The sequence below is a fragment of the Mus pahari genome, chromosome 1 (assembly GCF_900095145.1).
Source record: "Mus pahari chromosome 1, PAHARI_EIJ_v1.1, whole genome shotgun sequence".
NCBI classification, from domain to species: domain Eukaryota; kingdom Metazoa; phylum Chordata; class Mammalia; order Rodentia; family Muridae; genus Mus; species Mus pahari.
This window is the reverse complement of record NC_034590.1, coordinates 51,019,145-51,038,489: the sequence shown is the minus strand read 5'-3', so window position 1 is coordinate 51,038,489 and position 19,345 is coordinate 51,019,145. Positions and strand designations below refer to the sequence as shown.

The window sequence follows — 19,345 nt, the reverse complement described above, 5'->3', positions numbered from 1 at the left end:
AACACAAACACACAGGAGGAAAGGCCTCCTGCTTCCTGAGGCTGTGCAGCGCTTGCTTCCCAACCATCCATGCAGACATACTTATGGCTGACACAGGGTTTCTTGGCTCTAGGCCTCCTGTATGCTGTGTGTATTTTACCACTGAGCTTCACACACCCCTGACGCCGTAAGTGATCTTTAAGTATATACAAACAAGAACACACTTGACTGTTTTGTACTTTATTCTATTCACTTAAGTATATTAGCAACCTTCCCTATCAGCCCACACGCAGAGGTAGATTGACCACAGTCTTACAGGTGTGTAGTATTCCATAGAATGAAATGACTCATTACTCAACCACAGGTCTTTGTCCATGTTTCTTAGCAAACTTTCCCAGTATATCTAAAGTGAAATTAGTTATCATGTATATGTGCCTCTTATATTTTGATATTACCACATTTCAGAAAATATTGTAATTTCTGCTTTCCAACCAACTGCACAAAGTATCCAGCCAGTGGGATGGAGGCACCAGGGCCCCTGAGAATAACACTGCACTGGCCTGTTGTGCAGGGCAGCACCTAGTGACCTGCTCCTGTCTAGGCATGTGCAAGCTGGGGGTCCAAGGGTCCCTGAATCACAGCAGAGTGGGATCTATAGGGGCTCTGGGAGTGACGGGCATGCGAATGTGGCTGGGGTCCCGCCTGAATGATTTCTTGAAGCCATTGTCCCTGTCCCGCCTGGCCTCCTTAATAGGAGTTGATTCAGGGTTTGGGGGGGCTGGGGAGGAGGGGGTGTGCAGTCCTCACCACAGGCACCCAGGAATGTGTCCTAGGAAGGAGAGAAAGAGGAAGGGGGGAACCCATCCTTGGGAGAGGCAGGACCATCAAGAACCCCCGACTGATGAATAGCGAGTGTGCCCTTGAACCTCACTGGGCTTCACCGTTCTCAGGCACAGAACAAGAGCCCTGAGACACATGGAGCCCAGCTGCACGGGGATGGCGGTGGTTCATCTCAGACACTCTGACAGGCCGAGCCTTTCCCCTGCATAGCTCCGATCTGCCTCCCAGCTCCCCTGGCAACAGCACAGCAGCATGGCTCCTGGTTCCAGGCCCTGCCTGCTGTGAGCAGGAGGAGGGAGGAAAAGGAGCACCAAGGGGAGGACAGCTGGGGAGAAATGGTGTTAACTCCTGGGAGGCTGGAGTCCCTTCCTTTGGCAACTTCCCAGTGTGCTGCCTAGTTCTTTGGGGTGGAAACGATGGTAATGAAGTCTCTATCTCCCAAGCGCCTGAGCAAAGTGTTCTACAGCACATCAGACCCAGAGCAGGCCTGAAAGATGTGGCACAAGCAGAATGGAGGAGATTCTAGACAAGCAGGGCAGTGGCAGAGGCCTCAAGGAGGGCTGGGGAGCACGTCCCCTGTCTCAGGAATGCTCCTTGTACAGCAGCCTCAGGATGGTGGCTACTGCAGTTTCCTTTCCTGCTGCATTTTTCTGGTTCAGGTTCTTGGCGCTGTATTCATCCTGTGGCTTTGGCAGGAATTCCCACTTCTCTGTCTGTTCCCAGAAGAGCTGATCAGAGCCTGTGCCATCACTTCCCTTCAAGGGACAATCTAAAGACAAGAGAGATAGTCTGTAAGCAGCTTGCACTTGGGGCGGCTGGTGCCCTATAAATCCCATTCAGGTGTCATCAGGGCTGAAACTAGGGACTGTTGCTCTCTGGGAAGAGGGAAATGGGGAGGAGAGAGGATCTTTCAACCTCACCCCTAGACCTCCCCAGCAGGGAATCCTGAAACTGAGAAAAAAGCATTTCTTTATGACCATGGCCTTTGGAACTTCTGGGGCCAGCTGGGATAAAAGAGACTTAACTTATCATTCCAAAGTGTTCTTCTATATTATTTATGTGTCTTTGTATACATTTATGTGAACGGTATAGTTGTTATTATCCTCATGTATGTCTGTGTGAAGGTGTGAGGTCCCCTGGAGTTAGAATTACAGACAGTTGTGAACTGCCATTTGGGTGCTGAGATTCGAACCTAAATCCTTTGGAAGAGCAGCCAGTGTTCTTAACTGCTGAGCCATCTCACCAGCCCAGGGATGGTTATTGTTTTGTTGTTGTTCTTTTTTTTTTTTTTTTAAGATTTATTCATTTATTATATGTAAGTACACTGTAGCTGTCTTCAGACACTCCAGAAAAGGGCATCAGATATTGTTATGGATGGTTGTGAGCCACCATGAATGTGGTTGCTGGGATTTGAACTCCGGACCTTCGGAAGAGCAGTCGGGTGCTCTTACCCACTGAGCCATCTCACCAGCCCTTGTTGTTGTTCTTGTTCTATTTTGAGTCTAAAAGTAGACCTCAAAGCCTTGAGCATGCTTAGAAAGCTCTCTACCCCTTTCTCAGTTTAGAAACATGGAGACTCTGGCTGAGAGACTGTGCACTAGCCCAGGGTCACCCTGGTGATACAAAGGTATTGTTCCACACTGTCTACACTTCACAGCTACAGTTGTCTCAGCTGTGTCTGTAACAGAGTCACCTGGCTGGGGAAGACAAGAAAGGGACCAGGCTTCAAGAAGTGATGCTCTCATGGATTACTAAGGGTAGGGAGCTTTTGAGTCTAAGGGCTTTGGGTCAGGGAAGATCCCAAATATATGACAAATCTTTGCTGAAGCCATTTGGAACTAGAGAAGAGGGCAGAGCATGCAGACTCAGGCTGAAAGCATGCCCAGTCAAAAGGCATGCACTTTGGCCCAGGCCTTGGCTCAGGACGGGCGGAGCTCTCCATCCAAAGCTGCAGGCCAGCTGCAGGCAAGCATCTGGGGTTGGTCGGTTGGTCATGAGTTTGTAGGACTTAGGTGGAGGTGTCTGTCTACTGTGTCTCAGGGCAGCATGAAGGAAAAAAATAATGGCTGGGTTTCCTGAAACTCAGGGAGCAGGAGGTAGGGTGACTCACAGGTAATAAAGCAGAAAAAAAAATAATGATTCCCAAATTATAAAATGTAGGGGCTGAGTACTGCAGACAGCATCCTATCCAGTGTTCCTTTCCCAGGTCTAGAGAGGAAAGAGGCTTGGCTAAGACCACTAAGAAAGACGGTGGTCTGGAGGGCATTCTCTGACTTCCAGGTAAGTGGGGCTGGTCTTCTTGTAACCTTGCTTCTTTCCTAGGCCACCTTGGACCCTGGAAGGGAAAGATTCCAGGAAGAAAAGAACTCAGTAGAAACCACTGCTGTCTAGGTGCACATGCCCAGGAGAGGGGAGAGTCTCCAAAACCCTGGGGCTGGCTTGAGGCCAGCTTTCATCAGAGACGTACCTTGGCTTGGTTCCACCTCCAGCATCACATTCTCAGACAACAGTAGTCACTGACCTCCCCTAGAGAAAGAAGCCAGGCATGAGGAGGTGGGTCAGTATGAGGACAGGCCTCCACTCCTTGGCCCACAGTGCTTCTGAAAAGGTGAGAGATTCAGAAGTTCATCCCATACCAGAGAGGGGGTGGGGAAGGAGGGAGGGAGAGAGGGAAAGGGAGAGAGGGAGAGAGGGAGAGAGGGAGAGAGACTGGGACGGGTTTTCAGCCAGTGTGGAGCCTGAAGCTTGGATCTGGTAAGGTATGCCCCCCACAGGAAGCAGGGCTGACCTGGTGAATGAGAGCAAAAGACACCCTGGACTCCATGTGTCCTGCCATCCTGTCAGGAATTGCCCTGAGGCAGGTTTGTGTGTTTGAGAAATAGACACCAATGTGATGGAACAGAGAGACAGAAAAACAAATAGATTTATTTGGGTCCAGCTGTGCCCTCTTCCCTGGGCGGCTGGTTCAGGCCAGTTGCCATGCTTTTACTGAGGCCATACTGGTGGTTAATGCTCTAGTCATCACTACCATGTCCGTCCCCCAGCTCAAAGCCATATTAAATGGCCTCCCTTGCTTTCACTCAGTTAAGGAAAAGAGCATGTGTGTCTGGCACCAGTCACAATAACTCTATGTGGGAATTTCCCAATATCACAAATGATGCTTTAGAGACTCTAGAACATTCAAGATCTAACTGCCCATTAATCCAGGGCTGAGTGTCTGTCCACAGCATCTCTTCCTCTGTCCCTTCTCTCCAGTCAGGATTTTCCTGCCTCCTAGTTGCCACGAGCCCCCAGAACTACCTGGAACTGTATTCAGCGTCCTGACTTCAATTTCTAAACTCTGGATTTTCTCTGAGGCACTCAAACTCATATGGAAAGGGTACCATCTTGCATAACCATTCAGCCATGGTCTGAGCATCTCAGAGCATCTCCCTGGCTAACCAGAAGAATGACTCCCTGTGCATAAAGAGACTATTCTAATTGGGGTTTGGCAGCTGGAAGATCTAGGACCTAGCATAGAGCTAAGGGCAGTTACCAAAAAATAAAAGTCTAGTCACATAGAAAGGACTAGAAAACACCGATCTTGGGAAGTTTTCTTCTTAGGAACAAAGAACAAGGTGCTGCAGTGCTGCAGTCAGTGCTGATGTCCCAGCATATACTGGGTACCACCCATCCTGGGTCCATTCCAGCCAAGGCTACTGCCTCCAGAGGGGAAGCTGCGCTTGGAATGTGATTCCCCAGCTTTGCCATGACACTTGGTGATGCTCCATTAGCAGAGTGTGACTCCTAAGATCCCTTGTCACCTCCTAAAGCCTCTGCAGGCCCGCCCTCCCAGCACCACACTGATCACCAGATTAAGGAGCTCAGAGATACAGCTGAGGCAGCAGCTGAGGCAGCTCAGAGTGGGGTGAGGCAGGGAGGGCAGCAGGCAGCCCCCCCAAGTCCCTGCCATCTTGACTCTTCCCCACCCTACTGCAGGCACTTTGGCTCACTGTGCCTGACTTTACTCAGGTCTGGGCCCGTCCACCAGACTCCCAGATAGACTAAGAAACAAGTGTGAAGGATATCTACATGGAGAATGGCAGGAAGTAAGAAACTGGTGAGAGCCATACAATCAGAGAGAAGAACGGCTCAAGGCTCACCTTTGTCCTCAAGGTCATCTGAGGCCAATCACTGAGCTCCCTGTGGGTCTCTGGCCAGCTGCCTGCTCTAGATCAGAGTACATCTCACCATGTCTGAGGAGAGAAGGCTGGCAAGGAAGAAATAAGAAAGGCAACTGGGCATTAAAACGTTTTCTTAAAGACACCTAACTTATTAAAGAGACACACAGTAGTTGAGCGTGGTGGTACATGCCTTGAGTCCCAGGATATAGGAGACAGAGGCAGGCAAGTCTCTGTGAATTCAATACTAGTCTGGAGTACATGGAAAATTCCAGGACACCCAGGGCTATATATAGACCCTATCTAAAATTTGAAACACACACACACACATACACACACACTTACACAGAGTAATCAATTCCTTTTCTGTATATGAAGAATGGCATAGGCTTGGTAATAAAAACTAATCAGAAAGGAATGGGGAGTTAGGACTGACTAGCCCAAGGCTTGGAAGTTCAGTAACCCATAGACTATGACTATGTCACAAGAGGGCAAGACAAGTAGGGATGAGTGATGGAAGATGACCAACAAAGAGCTCAGTGTCACATGTGCAGACACTTGCACATGGATGAGGGAGTAAGGCTGCATCCCCGCCCCTCGCTTTATGGGGTTCCAGCTCTAGAGGGGCGGACGCTGGGAAGTTGCTAGGAGGCCTGGCTGAGTTCAGCCTGGAAGGTACCCAGCATTTCTCAGTCCTGTGCTCTAGCCCAGGGCCTGCAGGGAGTGAATGGGACACACCCAGGGCACCAGTCAGGACACAGCCAGGGCACCAGTCAGCAGTTGCTCTCTTCTCCTGTGCTGGGCTGGGGTGACTTTCCACCACTGCAGCACAGAGGCCAGAGGAAGCCTCAGGCTTGGAGCAGGCTCTGTGTAAGGACCTGGGGGGACAGGCTCTGCTGACTCCTGACCTTCCATCGATTGCTCAAAAACCCCAGACTCACGCTTCAGCGTGTGCAGTGATCAACCCCTTCTTTCCATAACCTCATCCACCCATACTCGCTAGTCTCATTCTTGTCATTGTGCTAAATGAACACAAGCAAAAATGATTACCACCTGCAGAGATGTCCTCAGCTGGGACAGAACCAGGAGTTCCTGTGCTACTGAGATTAAGAGTCAAAGGGACTGTGCTGTCCAAGGTCACACAGTAAGCCAGTGGCAAGGCCATGACTGTACCCTGTCTACCACCCTACTACAATGGCCCAAAAGGGAACTTCCCCATCATATCCTAAACAAGACCCTGACCTGCTATGGACGGCAGGGGCCTGGGGACAGAGGAGGCCATAATGCGATAGATAAGCCGACTGGCCATCTGGCTCTGGGACGAAGGAGAGCCCAGACTGGTCGCTTCTGCTGCCTGGTCCCAAGGGGCCTTGTGTCACAAGAGACAGACTGCCAGATGGACAGGCAGTAGCCTAGGTCTGGGAGAAGCCAATGAGTCCCCTGGAGTCAGAGCTGACCAACTTTCAGAGGCAGAGGAAGGCGTGGAGGGGGCACAGAGAGCAAGGCCAGGCTTCCCACAGGCCAAAGAGCAGCAGGACAGGAAAGATGGGATTCCCCACCCAGAGCCACAGCCTAGCTCCCCAGGTAGGCCCGCACAGCCTTGCCAAACTCAACTCCACAGCCTCCAGCCCACTGGCCAGCCACAAACACGGCCCCCTCCTGGGGGAGGAGGAGGGCAAACACATCTCCCCTGGCACCTTCTCAGACATGCATGCAAAACTAATTAACATGGGGAGACATGCGAGCAGCCGGCCAGCTCCACACCCTCGAGTCCACGCAGACAAGGCGATCCCTTGTCCAGGGGACCTGCACAAAGCTTTGTTGCTAATTTAGGCATCTGTCTCTGTCTGGCCTGGTCCTCCTGCCTGCACTGGGGTTTTTCCCAGCCCCTCGGACAATGCTGGGAACAGGCCCGCAGATCCCTTATTCAAATCACACCCGGGACAATAAGCTCATTGTGCAGGCCATAGAAAGGGGGATGCTGGGGGTGGGGTGGGGAGTGTGTTAGGGGCATCAGGGAGTGGAGAAGGGTGGGGGTGTGTGTGAAGAAAATAGGAAGCCAGGAAAGTGTTTACTAACATAGCCCCTGCAGCTGCCTTGGGCCCCTTGCCCCTCCCTTGCTTGGCTGGGAGCTGGGGAGAGAGGTCTTGGGACTAAGAGGTGGGAGCACTAGAGTGGATGCAGGACCTTGTGCCTGTGGGCCCAGCAGATAGATACAAACTCTGACTCAAGCCTCCAACCTGGTGGCTCTTCCTTCAACAGTCTACAACTACCTCTGCGTGTGCAAGCAGCGGGCATAATTTTTTAATAGCATAGTTGGGGGTTTCCTTTCTTTCTCACCTCAGGCTTAGCAGAGTAGTGTGTAGACTCACTATAGAGATGTGGCTAGGGACAGAGGCACTGGTGGCTGTGCAGGGTGCGACAGGCTGTCTCGGCCATTGTTTTCAGGCAACATTTCATCTTCTCCTTCTTCCCGTCTACTAAATTAGGAAGTAGATGGGAAACTGCAGAGGGGCAGGCCCCCCACGAACAGGGCAGAAGGAAGGCAACTGGGAGCTCTTGGCAGATGGGGCTCACCCAGCCCAGCAACTGCTCAGGCCATACCCGGCCAGATCCTTGACTGCATCCCCACACAGCGGACAAGAGAAAGAAATCCTGTATCTGTATGTGTGCAAGTACATATATAGCAGCATCCTGATATCCCTGAGAGGGAGAGCTGAGGCTTTGAAATGTCTTCTTCTTACCAACACCGCCCCCAGCTCCCTGTTGCACTGAGCACGCCTAGACAGGCCGACATAAATAGACACACACTGCCTGACACTGACACTAGATACAAAAAGAAACACACACACCCAGAGGCATCAGCAGACACACACTGACAATGGTGTAATGAGTACTGGACGACAAGAGCGTTCCGTCAGGAGCTGCCGCCTCTGGGGTGGCCAGAAGTTACGGTGCCACTGTAGGACAGCACCCCAGCTCTCTCCATTTTGTCCTGTCTCTTTCTTTTTTTGTTTTCTGAGACAGGCTCTCATGTAGCCCTGGCTGGCCTTGAACTCCTCACTGTCCTGTCTCCATCTCCCAATAACTAGGGTTAAAGGCACGAGCCAACGCATCTGGGCTTTGAAAGTCATCTGCATTGTCCTGTATCTCAAGACAAAATACCCTGAAGCTGGGGCAAAGTGGAGTTCGGCAGAGGTAGCTTTCCTTTTAGTACTAGCCCAGGCTACAGTTTCTTGCTGTTAAAATAATTCGGAGAAGAGTATCATAGGAGGAAGAGAAACATAAATGATTACTATATACCATCCCATGATGGAAAAGTACTAGCCTGAACAGCCAACAGTCGATTGTTCTCAGTTTAACAATTAAGATGTTTTATACGGGTCAACCTAGCAAGCAACTGGTCCCACAAGAAGGAAACATTCCATTTGTTTATTTATTTAATTTTACTGTAGTATATTTTGAAATAGGACCTTATTGGTTCTTCAAACTGACCTTGAGCTCCTGGGATCAAGCATTCCTCCTGCCTCACCTTCCCCAATAGCCAGGACAGGACTTGGATGCCCCCACACCTGCCTTCCCTGTTTCAATTTCAATGCCTACCTCAAGCAGATGCTTTTGTGCCAGTAAAGGAAGCAGTAACGGCCACATAAACTGAGTGAATTCTACATGGACTTCCAGACACACACAGAGAAAGAAGAGCTGCTGGAGAGAGCATCAGTTCATACGTGGGGCCTACAGCCGAGGTTGGGTTAGTCACCATCAAGCTGTCTTTTCTCTTTTCTCTTCTTCTGGCCCACCCTGGAACACATCCTGGAAGAGAGACAAGGCCCATGAGAGGGAGAGCCAAACAGGAAGTGAGACAGTTGGGCACCCACTTCCTCAGCACAGGAGTCTGTGAGCCACTTTGCCCTAAAGGAAGCATCTCTCAGGAGCCTCGTGACTTAAGTGTGTGCTGTCAACTCGCTCCCATATTTAAACCCTTGGCAAGTCTCTGTGGATGTGACATTTATTCAGTAAACTGCCTCCAGAAACCTAAGCAAAGGAAGCCACAAGGGAGCTAAGGCCACCAGTGCAGGGAAGACCCACTTGCTGCTGATTCCTGCACAGCCCCTTGCTCTGTGGCTCAGCATAAGAACTAAGAGGACATGCTGTCTTCCTGGAGAAACATCTTCACTGGCTTCTCGGTTTCCTACAGGAAAGACAGATGTTTCAGGAAGAATCCAGCACTGCGTTTCACCAGCTGTTACTCACCTGTCCACAGAAGAAAGCCTAGTTCAAGTATTCTCACCTTGCCCACCAGCAACAACTGGACAGTGCATAATGAGGATGAGGGCAGGATACATCCCCCTGGTCTTCTGGTGGCTCAATCATTCAAAGATTTAGAAGGAGCTTCCATGCAGCCAGAAGTGGCATGGACTCTCTCCTATGTGCTTTGATAACCACCATACAACATCTAAAAGCTTTATCTACACACACACACACACACACACACACACACACACACACACACACACGCACACGCACACGCACACGCGTCCACCAGAATAGTAGTGATGAGAATAAACCTATTTGTCTTTCCTGTTCTTGGAAGGCAAGGGACAGTCAGGGATAGAGCGCTAGGGATAGGGGTCCGTTCGCAGGGCTGGGCCACAATCCAGCTTTGGGAAGGTGGTGGCCAGGTGCTCACCACTGTCAGTTTGCATGTAGACCTGACTGCCAAAAACAGTGCTTGGAATCCAGCTGAAGGAGAACCAGGAGGGAATTCCGAAGCTGGTACTCCGGACAAGCTTCTGATGTCTAAGAAGAAATCACGAATTCGTCCATGAATCCCTCCAAGTACTGTTTAATATCCAGTTGCACTTAAGATATTTCCTACTAATTTCACACATCAATCTCAACAAGTTATTGATATTCTGTTTCTTACGATCCAAATTGTTTTAAATGGAGAAGAAGAGACTATAGGACCAGTGGGATCTAGAGGATTTAGCTAGTGAAGTCTAGCTGAGCTAAGTGACAGCTGATGGTCACCATGGCAAAGCATGAAGTGGCCTCTGACTTTGTTCTGCAGGTCCTTGAAGAATGAGGGGCATGGGGGGAGGCAAGAAGCCACAGACTGATGGTTGCTGTCATATCCTGTGCCTGCTAACTCAGCACTCCCTCCCTCAGGCTGACCTCCCTGCTGTGGATGGACACGTGAAGTTCCATATTACAGAGCTCAGGGGCTCAGTGGAGGACTGTGGTTTCCTACTCTGTGTCCCCAAGGCCTTGCTTGACACATAATGTGCAGTCAATAAATGTTGAATGAATAAATGATTGTGGTTAAAAAAAATAATGTGGCATGGGAAGATGTCCAACTTCTGAGCTCCACAATTCCCACACAAAGTTGGAAATGGCTCCAAGAGAGTCCAAGGCAAGTGTGATGAGGTGCCAGGCACAGAGTTGGTATGCCTGCTCAGCTCCAGCTGGCTTAGGTGGCACAGGGCCTGACAGCCTCCATTCTACCCACCTTGTTCCCATGGTGACCGGACCAGTTCCTTTAGCTGTCTCCCTGCCTTGTTATTCTTGGCTTCCACCATCTGACCTGATGCTCCATACCTAAATCTGAAGCCCAGTCCAGTACAATACTTCCAGCTTCTCTGAACCTCTGGCCCTCTTGGTGGCCTAAAAGACACGTTTGGGCACAGGAAGCCTTCTCTGGTATTTCTTTTTCCAGAAAATCCCTCTTTTCTTAACTTCCTGGACCCAAGTTAAACCATATACCCTGTATGTGTGCTCATAAACCCCTACATGTGTGCCTGCTAACACTGTTCAAGCTGATCTCTATGATCCAGAAGTCAGGGAGCAGGTCTGGGTTTTCCCTACACTGTGGAGCTTGTGGACAAGCAGACTACACAACAACTTCAGTGCAACATGAGAGAGAGCTAAGCTTGGTCCCTTGCTTACTGTCTCCCAGGGATTTTACTTCTATCCAATGTGTGGCACGACATCTCTTCTCCCCTCCTCCCCTTCCTTTCCTTTCTCTCCTTATTCTCACACCCAGAGACTGAACTTGGGCCCTGGTATTTCCTGAGTGCTAACCCCAAATTCACAGTTGAGAACAGCAGCTCACAAAGAGGAGAAGCAGCATGCTCATTGTTTCTGAACTGGATCAGAAAGGCCCAGCCTGGCTCCTGGGAGCCCTGTGGGCTCTGACAGCATAAGGGTGAGGTTGGCGAGACAGCTCAGGAAGGCTGCCAAACCTGACAACCGGGTTTGATCACCAGGCCCACACAGAAGAGAGAACCAGCTCCTGCATGTTGCGCGCGCGCACACACACACACACACACACACACACACACACACACACACACACACCTTAGAAAGAAAACAAGATTGAACAGAGGATGGAGCCTATCCTAAGGAAGGATACCACTTCTAGGAGCAGAAAGCAAGACCCACACTCACCCTGAGCAGTTAGTCTCTTGCAATTGTGAAAGCGTGTAGAGTTGGGTCACCCTGATTTTATCTTATTTTGTTTGAGACAGGGTATCTCTATGTATCTCTGGCTGTCCTAGAAGTACCCTGATTTTTATAGACTGAAGCACAGCAAGGCATTAACTGACAGACACTATCAAGACAAAGCCAGGAGCAGATGAGGTGTTTCCCACCTCTCCAATTCTCCTGGGCTTCCTGGGGGCCCAGCACTGAGCTCTCCCATCTGGATTATTCAGCAGTGTTGCCCGCCTGAAGCAGGAGATGCTGCAGAGACATCTTCTCACAGCCTAAACCGTCCTATGCTGCTTTGAAAACCTAGCAGATTCCTTGGGAGACAAGGACCTTGGGAAACCCGAGATAGCTTCCTGAGAGCTACAGCTCCTGAGACCTACCTCAAGCAACCCCCACAGCGAGAAAAGAAGGGTGGGCCCTGTATTATGTTTACTCCTCTGAGCCAGGCCTCGAAGACCCAGCATACAAAGATCAGCACAGAGTCTGGCATGGTGCCTGTGCCTGGTAAATGCTTGTGGCATCTTCCCCAGGGTTCACGATTCCCACTCCCTGTCTCTCAGGCTCCAGGGAGGAGCCACTTTTCAGACAGTCCTAGAGTATGGGAGCTGAAAGCTCCTTGACCCAGACCAGATTCCCCTAGCAAGAAACTGAATATTCTGAAAGGGGCCAGGGCTGGTGGCAAGGCTAGCCCACAGCCTGGGGTCTCCCAAGGTGAGAAGGCTGAACAGGCCTCTACCCTCTGACAGCAGGACAAGCCCAGCACCTCCCCTAGGGGGAAAAAAATCTCTCTGGAGACCAGAGGCCTGGCAGGGAGCCAAAGCAGGAGCCTCTCCAAGAAAATGCTGGCTTTGAGCCAAGGAGTATCCCAGAAGCTCCAGCTTGCACATAGGCTGAGGCTGAGGGGAGGAGGGGCAGCCCCAGCCATCTTCCAAAGGAACCTAGCCAAAAGGGAGTTTGAGAACCTGAGACGCACAGCTGTCTTTCCTGGTTTAGTAGTTCCTGTGTATCTGGGAGAGCATGAAGTCACCACTGCCTGGTGTGGGTGCCACTCTTGGAACAATGAATCTGTCAGCTCCAGCTCTGCCTACACAAACCCACTAGGGGACTGCTGACCCTTCATGGAAAGATTCTTCCAGGGTTAACCTCACCCTATGCCGAAAAACACAATGTTACCTATGAACTCAGGCCATAGCTTCCACCTCCAACACAATGTTGCCTATGAACTCAGGCCATAGCTTCCACCTCCGAAGACTGAGGGGTAATTCTCCCACATAACAGGCTCTTCCAGGCCAGAGACTCTCCACCTGGCTTTTCCACTGCACTCTAAACTTAGACCTCTGAGATTAGACACCTCCTGAGTGAGATCAGAAGAATCAGGCACAAGTCTAAGTCTGTAAGAGGGCTCCATCCTCTGGTTTAGGCCAGCCATTTCAGTTCCTGTGTAATCTCAAATGTTCTAGAAGCCTCATTCCAAAGACAGAAGAAACAGGTCATTATAATTATGTATTTTATTTAGTCAGATATTATTTAAATGTGCCATACTGCCCACACTTATGAGATCAACTATTCGCGTCTATTGGATATCACATTGGACAGGACGATACAGCTTCTGACTCCAGCAGCAAGCCCTCATTTTTAGATGAGGATGTGGTTAAAGAATCTCTGGAGAAGGCACCAAGGGAGAAAGCAAAGCCCCAGACCCCCTCCTCACAGCTGGGCCTACCAGCCTTGCCTTTCAGCTTCCAGATGCGCAACCATGGACTATTAGGTAGATGACTGTATGATCAATCAAGCTCAGGGACACTGCAACATAAACCTATTTGAAATAGACAACCCAGAAAGGAGGAGGAATGGACACACTAGATGTTACAAGCCTGGGGAACAAAGACAACAGGAAAGGAACTGGAGGGTGGCTCTGGAAGACCTCCGTGTCAGACCAAGTCTTGTTTGTGCCATCCTGCTCAGGGCCACCTGGCTCCCATGGTGTGTCAATACCCATGTTCCAGCACAGGGTCTGGTGAATTTTCCACTGCGTCTCCCTGGAAGAACTACCCACAAAAGCTCCTCTCTGCTTTAGAAGGCGAGGACAAGCCGTGCATTTACCCAGTGCCTCTAGTCTTCTTACTGAGTCGCCATGCCAACACACAGTCATAATTACCAAGGAACGCGTCAATAGTGGCAGCATTGACAAAGACACTATATCAGGGCTTGTGAGCTAAGCAAGGTCAGGCTCTTCACAGCTCCTCAGCTTCCTGCCCACTTCCTTTATTCCACTCCGATCCATCTCTTTCCTTCATTCTCTCTCCCACCCAGATGGTCTGATTTTATTTTCTCTGCAGAGAAAGGAACTACAGCTCAGTGTATAAAACACTTTTATAGCAATTAGGAGACAGGTTCTTCTTTGAGTTCTGACTTTAACTTGTGGGAAAAAGTCACTTTAATATCCAGGCCGCAGGGCTCTTTTTTTCTCCTTCTTCTGTGAATGGACACTACCTATTCAATAAAGGGGTGCCTGCATTTAATTTGCCTTCTAAATTCAGAGGTTGATTAAGTGTCATGTTGTCATCTCTGAAATCATCTTTATGATCAACAACAGAAGTACCAGAAGCTCACAGGAAACAAAAGAAGGTTCAGATCAGAGAGGGAGTTAGTTCTAATGCCTGGGAACAGCAGGGCTTGCATCTCCCCCAGGAAGAGGAAAAATCTTAGAAAAGGAGCCAGGAGCAGCTGAATGGTGGCCTCTATGAGATTATGAAAAGATGAGTGGGATGGATGAGAACTATCAGGCTAAGTGACACGCATCCTGAGGCCCCCAGTGAGAAACAGGACATGCACCCATTTAAAATGAGAGGTCAGGAAAGGAAGGCAGACAGCCATCACTGGAGCCCTACACAAGAGCGCCCCAATTTCAGAACACCCAGTGCACCAACATCTGAACTTACAAAGGAGATAAATTGGAGGCTGATGATTAGCATCACAAAATGATTATTCCCTTTGTAAAAGGCTTCCCTGCAGGACTGCTTTAAATAGTGCATTTAAACCATGATCTGATTTGCTAAATTCGATTTATACACATCTACTGCCTAAGCTGGCGTGCGGCTGTATTTACATGTCTTCCCTTGGCACAGAGGAGGGGAGAAGCCAGCCATTATTTGGGGCCTTTAATCCTTGCAGACAGTAACTAATCTGGGGAGCTGAACCCTGTTTTTCTTCTGCAGCTGGGGCCTTAGCTGTGAACTGGACCCAGTTCTGCAGCTTTGCCCTTGGAGACCCTGTTGGAAGACACTAGGACTGGGACCAGATCTGGCCAGAACCTTTCTGAAGATGGGGGCTCCCTATTAAGAAGCACACCCATGCCCACATTCAGGAGTGACACTTTTTGGTACAGATTTCTGGGCGATTAAACTATTTCCTGCAGTCATCAAGCCAAGGATTCAAACCCCACCTTTGGGGGCCAGTGACCTTTACTAAGCTGAGTCACAGCTAGGTCAGTGTGTGCGTACTTAAAGCCACAAGAACCAAACCCGTGAAGAAAAAGAAGCTGGCACTCCACTGTAGAAGACAAAAGATCCCCTGGCACAACAGGGGAAGCCTTTCTTGCTTCACCTAAAGGGATTTGTAGTCCTCACTGACAGTTCCCCCTGAAAGACAAACGACCCCTTCCAGCGAGGGCTGGTCTGTGTAGGAGTACAGCTAGGAGTGAGGCCCAGCACACAGGGGAACCCAGCTCACACTATTTGCTGGGGGACTCAGAGGGGTTATATGGCCAGGTAAAGGAACTCCACACTGAAAAAACAAAGTACTGGGCCCCCAGTCACTGCCGCAGCCTGTTTACCCCTACTCTGACCTCAGCACTGGGGTCAGCTTTAGTTTTTTGTTTACAATGTGTTTATAGATTCCTACAACAATAAGTCCAGTTTAGCACCTCAAACCAGGGCAAAGAACGTGAGAGCACCCCAGTCAAAAGAATGATCATAGTCAAAAGTGAGACTCATGGGCCACAGGTAAATTCCTTCCCTGTTGAGAGGTCCAGTAAAGCCTGGTTTCTGGATATTAAAGACTGGATTGGTAATTAGGATCCCCCCACACACAGTCCGTGTCCTTATTTTACTTACTTAGCAGCCTCAAGGAAAATCAAGGTTTTTTTTTTGGGGGGGGGGAGGTCATGCCCTCATCTATGGTATATGTGTGCAACCTATATAATCATCCAGCTTTTTAATATATATTTATTCTGGTGCTAAGTAAAGTGTAGCATGAGGCAAGTGCTCTACCACTGAGCTACATCCCCATCTCATGAAAGCTCTAAAATTTATACAAAACATATGTCAGAAAAAAAAAATGTTCCTCTCTCACAAATCCTGATAAGCTCCCTTTTTTTTGAGCAAGCTTATAAAGTCATCATGTTTTCTTTGTCTTGACTGCCAGGAAGCTCAGAGCAATGGCAATAGCCCATCATAAAATCTATTCTAAGCCAGGGCTTTGTGATAGACATTGTCCAAGAGATCTGTCAAATAGGCTGAGTAAGAAGGGGATGTGAGTTCAGGAGAGGCCTGACTGTTACTGGAAAGGAGAACAGACAGACTAAATCTTGGTGTTTATGTTTATGTGTATGTACTTGCAGAGATTTAAATCAAGGAACAGGGCCTCAGGCTTAACAGCTCTGAATACACACTTTGGTGGAAGTCACTTAAGCATCACCCTACCTATTTAAGGAGGTCCGGGACCTAAGAAGGTCTTGGACAAGGCAGAGTCCTACGAACATAAATTGATAACGGGTGGGTGACTCTGTACACAGACATACGTGTGTAGAGTGTGCTTTAGAGCATCCATGGCTTAAGCAGACAGACCAATGATTGATGGAATAGGGCACAGAGAAAGAAATGCAATTGTGACTCTTGGGCTGAGGCCTGGTGAGGGCAAGTCCAAAGATGCTGTCCCTTGGCTCCCATTCTGTCACCTTCATCCTCAAACTGACTCACCCCAGCCTCTGAGCGGCGAGAATGGGGGTCTCTAGGTCACCCTCAGCCTCTACCACACTTTCACGGGTCTCTCGTTGGAGCTCTGGACGATCCTTGCCCTAAGGTCATACCAGGGAGGGGTGCTCACTACCTCCTGCCTGAGCTTCAAGGAAAGGCTTTGGTCACACAGGTTAGCACTGCTTGGAAATAACTGTCCAAGAGCTCTCGGGTCCAAACTACAAACAGAACAAAAACAAACAAACACACACTACTGTCACTGTTGTTGGTCAGCTGGACCTGAACCTCGGCTTGGCAGAGAAGACCCTCTGGCCAGCGTACCCGCCAGGGGACCAGCAGCCAGCAGCCGCCTACTTTCTCTTGCTGCTTGCTCTCCAACAGCCAGGAAAGGCACGGTGGCCTCCGGAACAGGGTCCTGGGGCGACGATGATCCGGGGACCCTGGGATGCTTGGCGCCGGCCCACCGCAGGCGAGTCCCGGGCCCCCGAGGCCGGGTACGCTCTCCGCTCGCCGCTTCCCCGGGCTTGGCTCGGCCCGGCTGGCGCGAGGAGGAGCTCGGCGCACCCTGCGGCGCTGCGACCTACCTCGTGCCCACGCAGCCATCTTGCCGCCGCTCGTTCGCTCTCAAAATGGCCTCCCGGCCCCGCAGCGCGCCCCGCCGAAGCCTTGGCGCAGGCCCGGGGGACGCGGCCGCTCCTCCGGGTCTCCTTTTCGGTCCCGGGCGTCGGGTGTGTGTGCGCAGGCCGAGCTCCGAGGGCACTTCCCAGGCCGGCTTCGCCGCGGGCGCTCGGTGCTTCCGTAGGCCCGGGGAGGCCTGGGACTCGAGGTGCGTGCGGGGCGGCCGAGGGAATCCCCTGCCTAAGCTCTCCCCGCACGGGCTCCGAGAGCGAGCGCCCGGGGCCAGGTCCCGAGCCCCACTGTGGGGCTCGCCCGATCCCCCATTTACCAGTCGAGGCTCCCGTTCGCCCCTCGCGAGCCAAGCTCAGGTCAGAGATGTCCAATAAGCCACTTTGGAGGCCAGGATCCTTCGGGCGCCCCAGGGCGCTCTGCCTGCGGGGGTCCCTCCACACCCAGCCCAGCGGAGTTGCCTTCCAAAGCACAAGCCAGCGGGTGCATTATTAAAGCCATAGCACACTTGGGAATGAGGGGGTGACCTTAGTTTCTGGCCTTGAGAGGGAGGGGGTCGCCTTTCAGGGGATTCAGGTAGGAACTCAGTCTCCTTACCAACGTGGTCCTGGCATCTTCCGACGTTCCTGGTCGCCGGCTCTTCGGGGTTTGTTTTTTGTTTTTTGTTTCTTTGTTTTTTTGGAGACTCTACTTGTCCTCCTTTCCTGGCTACAGCCACTCACCTTTCCCGTGCGGTGGGGCGCCCTCCATGCTGAGGAGCTGAAGGGACTAGCGATGGGGACTGCAGAGCCCTAGTAGGAAATGCGGCAATCCGGAGCACCTGCTTGCTGGTGAGCAACTGTAACACAGAGGGGATACGTCGGGCACCCGCCACCGACCCCTAGAAGTGTGTAGGGTTTATTCGAATCCTCAGGGTCCTGTAGTACTGGCCTGGAGGTGAGGACACAGGCATCCTCCAGGTCACCACCATAGCCTGAGGGGAATTGCTGGAGCTCTGCGCTCCCACCACACCCGCCGAGGACGCGGGAGACATTGGTACCTGCTATGGAAGGGAGCGAGCGGTTCTATCTAGTACCCATGCTTGGTACTAGACAGGACTCGTGGATGCGTTGGCAGATCTCTACCTAACTAAGGTACAAACATAGCTTTTTCCAACGTCACAACTAGTGAGGATTTAGACCCCCCCGGAGATTTTCTCCATGCTCTCCTCCTTGAGGAGCCTCCTTGGCTTTCAGCTCCTTGCAAGAGTAGCTAATGCCAGTCTGCTGACTTCAAGTGTCTCAAGACACATCCCTCTAGTTTATCATCCAAGCCCAGAATTTATACCTGTCTCTCCTTGATCTTCCATACACGGGTGGGGTGGGGTGTGAGGGGGGTGCTCTTTTGCAGCCCTTGGGACTCAGCAGAGATGGTACTAGCTAGGGAGGTAGGCAGCCTATGGACCCTTTGGTGACACTGTGTGTATCTATTGGAGCCTTCATTCTGCCTTCAGCAGGGGAGTTTTCAATTTCAGACGGTGGTGTGTGTGTGTGTGTGTGTGTGTGTGTGTGTGTGTGCCCCTGCCATTTGAGATACTAGTTGATCAACACCTACTCTGTGCCAGGCACTTTATTTGTATGTTTTATGTAAATTCACAGGAGCCCTGTTGGTACAGGTACTATTGTCCCCATTCCACCTAGAGAGGTGGAGGTCACACCCCAAGGACACATGCAGTGTGGAAAAGGATAAAAACCTGTGAAAGAATCCTGCCTCAGAGTAGAGCATGCCCTGCAGCTCAGCCTTTCTAAAATGTACACTGTGAGGTGTTTAAACCTGCTGATACCTCATCTTGAACTCTAGAGCTTCAAGTGAGGAATTATCACCCACAGGAAAAGCCACACAAGCATGCCAGCTCTACCTTCCCCCTAAGCAGGAGATTTCTGCAGCCCTCTCAGGCTCCACCCTTCTTCAGTGTAGATGCAAACTTGAGGGAACCAGAGAAGCCCCACAATGACCACAATCCACTCACAGTTCACAATGATATTATCAGGATAACCCAACCAGAACAATATGAGTTGCACTGGCATACGGGCTTGATATTTTTGCACATAACCCCAAGAGACCTGAAGGAAGACAGAAGTTGAAAGGAGCATTCATGGAGATGACCCTCTCTTTTCCCTTCATATTTTAGGTAAGAAGTTCTCCCAAGCTCCATTGTGAGAGCTGTGTTTTCTTTAAATGACATTAATGCGGTTTTTTTCAATGAAACCTTTCTAAGAGTCAAAAGTTATATCC

The 19,345-nt window shown here is 50.5% G+C and overlaps 1 long non-coding RNA gene across 1 annotated transcript in view; it reads right to left on the bottom strand.

Annotated features, from left to right (window-relative positions):
* Positions 1-203: 203 nt before the first annotated feature.
* Positions 204-19,345, bottom strand: part of LOC110318103 — a 32,373-nt gene continuing 13,231 nt past the window's right edge. The window contains exons 2-5 of the long non-coding RNA XR_003843866.1: positions 8,583-8,792; positions 4,962-5,068; positions 3,287-3,345; positions 204-1,588 (exon numbers count right to left, since the gene is read on the bottom strand). This is a non-coding gene — a long non-coding RNA (uncharacterized LOC110318103). The remainder of the gene's footprint in view (positions 1,589-3,286; positions 3,346-4,961; positions 5,069-8,582; positions 8,793-19,345) is intronic.